This window comes from Lissotriton vulgaris, chromosome 1_1 (assembly GCF_964263255.1).
Source record: "Lissotriton vulgaris chromosome 1_1, aLisVul1.2, whole genome shotgun sequence".
Lineage (NCBI taxonomy): Eukaryota > Metazoa > Chordata > Amphibia > Caudata > Salamandridae > Lissotriton > Lissotriton vulgaris.
Genome location: NC_141685.1, coordinates 225120881 through 225126653, shown reverse-complemented (window position 1 = coordinate 225126653; position 5773 = coordinate 225120881). Strand labels below are relative to the sequence as shown.

The following is a 5773-nucleotide window of genomic DNA, read 5'->3' as shown; positions in this document are numbered from 1 at the left end:
TTTATTTTTTTAAACAATTTATTTATTTTAGCAGAGTGAATCATAGTCCTTTGGAAATGCTCAAATGATAATAATGAAAGACCAAGTAGAAAATCTATGGCATATGTCACATCAGATGTGGCATATGCCACATGACTGAGTGACACGTGTCACATGCCAGACTTGGGCTCCAACCCCTTCTCCTGTTTCCTTCCTCCAAGGCGCGGTTCACTGCAGCAGTCTGTCTGTGTTATATTCTTGTACAGATCGGTAATTACCAACCTCCTCCCACACACCCTGACTCAGAGCAGCTGAGTTTGCATTTTTATTTCTTGTTTTTCTCTTTGTGAAGAAACTCAGGATGTACTCCATACTGAAAGGCAAATGATGTGCCTAGTAAGCACCAACAGCTCTCACATTTCATGTGCACAGCTGCTTTCATATATACCAAGCCCGAGTATTTGGAACACGCCTCCCATATGGTCTAGCGGTTAGGATTCCTGGTTTTCACCCAGGCGGCCCGGGTTCGACTCCCGGTATGGGAAGATACATTTTTACTACTACATTTTTTAAAAAAATACAAATGGTTTACACACATTTGACTTTTTTTTTTTTATTTCCACTCCCTTCACTCGGTGTGTTTATACTTTCGGCATATTACCCAGAAACCACCGCGTATAAACCGAACTGATCCCTGCTGATTCCCGCAATTGTAAGTGATAAAAGTGAACAGCACAGCACAGCAGGCGCTGCTGCCGACATCTTCCTCCCAGAAGCGCCTCGAGGTTTGTCTTTTATCCTCCATCACTCATCGAAAGAAGGCCCCGCTCAGGCCACCACAAGGGTGAAAAGTCGTTTTTTAGTGGTATTGAAGGAAGGGTGTAGTGACCTCTTAATGATGTGGAGACAGGAAACGGATAGTAGTTGGAGGAAGGTATTTATTTGGCAGAGAGGAGATAAGCGTACAGCTCAGGTAAAGGTACATCAAGAATGAATCAAGATCTACCCGTTCCTGTTGCCCAGCACCCAAACATTCCAAATACAAATATGACGTTCCAATTAAAGGAACATGCCATTACTACACATCCTCCTTCTTAACAAAAGAACAAAAGGAACATAAAAATAGCAACATAAAAATCATTGTTAAACTATGAGGAATTCGTAACAGTCCGAACCAAACAATATAGACACTAAAAATTAATTTGATACATTCCGCATCTTCCTAAGTGAGCAGAACAGAACATGTGAGAACAGAACAGGTGAACTCACCCCAAACCATCCCCTTTCCAAAATGCAAAAAAACAACTCATCAATACGTCACCAACATTTGATCAATAAAAAAAAAATCAGATTTCAATGTTCCGAATACAATTAACTTGAGCATCACTATCATCAGACTCAGAAATAGATGCATCACCTTCATATTGAACATAGGAAACTTTTTTCTTAGAAAACTTCTTATTTTTTCGGTTGCAAACCCTTGAGAAATGACCCACCAATCCGCACTCTATACACTTTGCATGCTTAGCAGGGCACCTCTCAAAAGTCGCGGCATGTGAGTAACTCCCACACCTAAAACACACCACATCACTAAATTTCTTTCTTTCACCACCCTCACTAAATTTCTTCCTTTCATTGCCTTCCCATTGCTTCCTATCACGAAAATCACCATTTCCTTCCTCCCACTTATCTTTATACCCTGCTTTTTTTTCAAGTACCTTGGCCACTAATTCCTTCTCCACCATGTCATCCTGTGACAAAGTGACTTTTGCACACCGGTCCGAAAGTTCCGCCTTCTTAACCAGAGCCACTATATCTTTAAGACACTTGTCTCCCTCTACCCACAACTTCTCCTGTAATACCTTATTCTTGGTATACATCACTACCTGATCTCGTATAAAGTCATCATGTAACTGAGAAAACTCACACTTTCTGGCCAACTTTTTTAAGGCCGAAACGAATTCTTCTACCGTTTCATTCTTCCCTTGCTTCCTGTGGAAAAATGCATGTCTAGTCACAGCAATTGATACTGAGGGAGAGAAATGATCATCCAAATCCATCAACGCACATTCAAAAACATCAGAGTTACCTTCCACTCTTTTATGCGAGTGCATATCTTGAAAAATCCGCAAACCCTCCGGACCCAGCGAATATAACAACATCCTCTTCTTTCTCTCCGGCGAGAACGTACCATTTACGTCCTCTAAATTCGCTATATAGTTCAAAAAATAAGCCTTCCAATCCAACCAAGCAATCAATGGTTCTCCAGGAATAGCTAGAAATTCTTTGGGGGAATTGATTTGTAAATTTGACGTCAAGCGTACTCCTGACGAACCCTCGTCCCCAGTACCTGCATTCCCGGCTACCACAGACATACTTAAAAAAAAACAAGAAAAGATTACACACTCAAACCAAAATCACCTTACCCCAATGTGAAAGGTAAGTTAGTGAATAAAACCACTTAGTGAATTATGAACCAGCAAATATAGCTACTTCGTGAATAAACTAATCCCTCTTGAAATTAAAACATCTCATGAAATTAAGACACTCATACATCTTGAAATTAAAACACCTCATGAGCTTCGTGAAATTTCTTTTGCTAGCATGACTCTAGAACTTAAAATAATGCCAAGTTAATCAAGATATAATAAAAACACATTCCCATGGACATTAATTTTCAACAAACCAGCACATAAGCATTGCCAGAGAAAAAATTGTAACTTGAATGCTGTGCGCACCAGCGGTGAGCACTTTCCAGCTTGAAGGTTGTCCGTACCAGCGCAAAGTACTTCACAAATAAACAGTAAATAAAACCCACTTCATGAAGAAATTCTTTCCTTTTCTCCCAGTAATGTGCACTTTACTGCTTGAAGATTGTGCGCACCAGCGCAAGGTATTTCATCTCCGTAGACAAATCCAATGAAAACGATGGAATGAGCTTTGAAATGCTCGGCAAAGGTTACTATGGTAACAGAAATGGAAACACAATTAAGATGGCCGCCTTGCGTGAAACTAACGTAGTGATGTCACCACACTACCCAGCATGCCTTGCACACTGGGGATGACGTTAGCTTTGTAAACGCGTAGAATCCGAAAGCTTAGGAGACTCCAGAAGCTACGGAGCCGGCGCTCAATGGCTCGAGGCAAGTGTCCACGGCGAAAATCAGTTGGGCGGTTACGCTTTGAAGGTAAACACTTCGTACCACCGTTTTAAAATACAATCAAAAAGCCCCGAACCTGCTTCGAAATGTTTCCAGACTTAGTCTCAGTGCCAAAACTGTCCACCTTTCCTCTTCACGTAGTAAAACCAAAACGTTTCCACCGCTTTCTCCGATCCCCAAAATAAAATTTCCTTTCTTTTCTCCTTCCTCAAAGACTTCTCCACTGTCCAGTATAGTAAACACACATGACGATATGCACACGTAGATTTCGGTAATCAGGCCACAACGATTATCTGGAAGCACCCATCCAAAACGTGAATCTCTCGTTTAAAATAGTCCGGTACTCACGATTGAAATTCGGTGATTTCACGAAAAATATTCAAATCGTGCTGTAGCATAAACGCTGTGCCCCATCCTCGTCGTCAATTCTGTAGTGACCTCTTAATGATGTGGAGACAGGAAACGGATAGTAGTTGGAGGAAGGTATTTATTTGGCAGAGAGGAGATAAGCGTACAGCTCAGGTAAAGGTACATCAAGAATGAATCAAGATCTACCCGTTCCTGTTGCCCAGCACCCAAACATTCCAAATACAAATATGACGTTCCAATTAAAGGAACATGCCATTACTACAAAGGGCCCTGTCATGTCTCACGCAATAGTATTCACAGAGGGTCTGGTCTGTGTTTATTTATTCTGATGGTTTGTGGAAGCTTCAGACCTCTTAGATATTGAGGTGAGTTGATCTCGGCTAAGTGAGCCCGAAGATTTACAGGAAATGACAAAAACAATCAACCCAAACTGCAATTCAATCAGAAAAATATAGCTCTGACAAGCAAAGAGAACGTGTATGCTGAAATTCAAAATCTATCTTGTAACTACATGTTCTTGTTGCAATTTTTGAGCATGAAAAAGATAAATTAACAGGTATAGCGCAGAAGCCACCAAAATAGCTTTCAAGGATAAAGTGAAAAAGTTGCGTAGTTTGTGTCACATGAAGATGGTGGTAAAATCAACCATTCTCTACTCTACAAACGTGATTTTTAAAAAATGTGTGGGAGTCCAGAGGCAGTGGTTTTAGAAGAGCGAAGGTGTGATGCAACCTTACAAGACCCGGTCCAAAAGGACTCACATGTAGACAATGTGAGAGGCAATGAAATGTATATATCAAGAATACACTCAATAACCATGTCTCGCAGAGACATAAAGGGTACCCAGAATCTATAGCGCTTCGTGAACAAACAAACTTCTGGCAATTGTCCCTAAAGCCCGTAAACAAAAATCTGGCGGCACCTCTCTGGGTCATCTAGGGGCTAAATCCAGGAATCGGCTTCCGGGGGAGGTTCAAGCTGTTTTCTCCTCAATTATCTGGGGTATTCACCCATTCCACCCAACCGCACACAACCCATGCCTGAGGTATCTCCGGTTCTATGCAGGGTCAAGCTGGGGCCATTACCCATTCCACCCAACAGCACATAACCCATGCCTTAGGTATCTCTGGTTCAATGCAGGGTCAAGCTGGGGCCATTACCCATTCCACCCAACAGCACATACCCATGCCGGAGGTATCTCTGGTTCTATGCAGGGCTATGACCGGTTCTTTACCCATTCCACCCAACAGAACAGAGCCATGTGATTATTATTAGAACTAGAAGATTACAAGGAGAGAGGGTGGCGGCCAGCCGCAAAAGGTAAGTCTTATTTTTTATTGCAATGCCCCCTCCTGCCCCACCACCCACGTCCGATAGCAGACACTACTGCCATTATGGGGTCTTTACCCATTCCACCCAACAGCACATACCCCATGTCCGAAGTATGTCTGATTCTATGCAGGGTAAAGATGGGGTCATTACCTATTCCACCCAACAGCACATAACCCATGTCTGAAGTATCTCTGGGTCTGTGTAGGGTCAAGCTGGGGTCATTACCCATCCCACCCAAAACCACATAACGCATGTCTGAAGTATATCTGGTTCTATGTAGGGCCATGATTGGGTCTTTACTCATTCCACTCAGAAGAATATACCCCATGTCTGAAGTATGCGTGGTTCTATGCAGGGCCAGGCTGGTATATTAAACTCCCTTTACCTTTACTCACCCCTAAAACCTCAAGTCACCCTCACTTCACTTTCACCTCTATCCTCACCTGAACCCTCAAATCACCCCACCTCATTTTATCTCTACCCACCATTTCACCCTCAAGGTACACTCACCTCCCTTTATCTCTAACCACCCCTGAACCCTCACGTTACCCTCACCTCCCTTTAGCTCTACCCACCGCATGAATCAACAAGTCACCTTCACCTCACCTCAACTCTCTACCTCTACCCATCCCTAAACCCTCAAGTCACCCTCACCTCCCTTTACCTCTAGCCAAACCCTGAACCCCAAAATTACCCCTGAATCCCCAAGTCACCCTCATCCCCCCTCTACCTCTACCCATCCATAAACCCTCAAGTAACCTTCACCTCCCTTTACCTCTACCCACCTAAACACTCAAATCACCCCACCTCCTTTTATATCTACCCACACTTGAACCCTCAAGTGACCCTCATCTCCTTTTACCCCTACACTCACCTGAACCCTCGTCACCCTCACCTCCCTTCACCTCTACCTTCACATGAACTCTCAAGTC

The 5773-nt window shown here is 43.0% G+C and overlaps 1 non-coding gene across 1 annotated transcript; it reads left to right on the top strand.

Moving 5' to 3' along the window:
• Nucleotides 1–452: 452 nt before the first annotated feature.
• On the top strand, nucleotides 453–524 carry TRNAE-UUC (transfer RNA glutamic acid (anticodon UUC)). The gene has a single exon. It is a non-coding gene; the product is annotated as a tRNA-Glu (tRNA).
• Nucleotides 525–5773: the final 5249 nt, after the last annotated feature.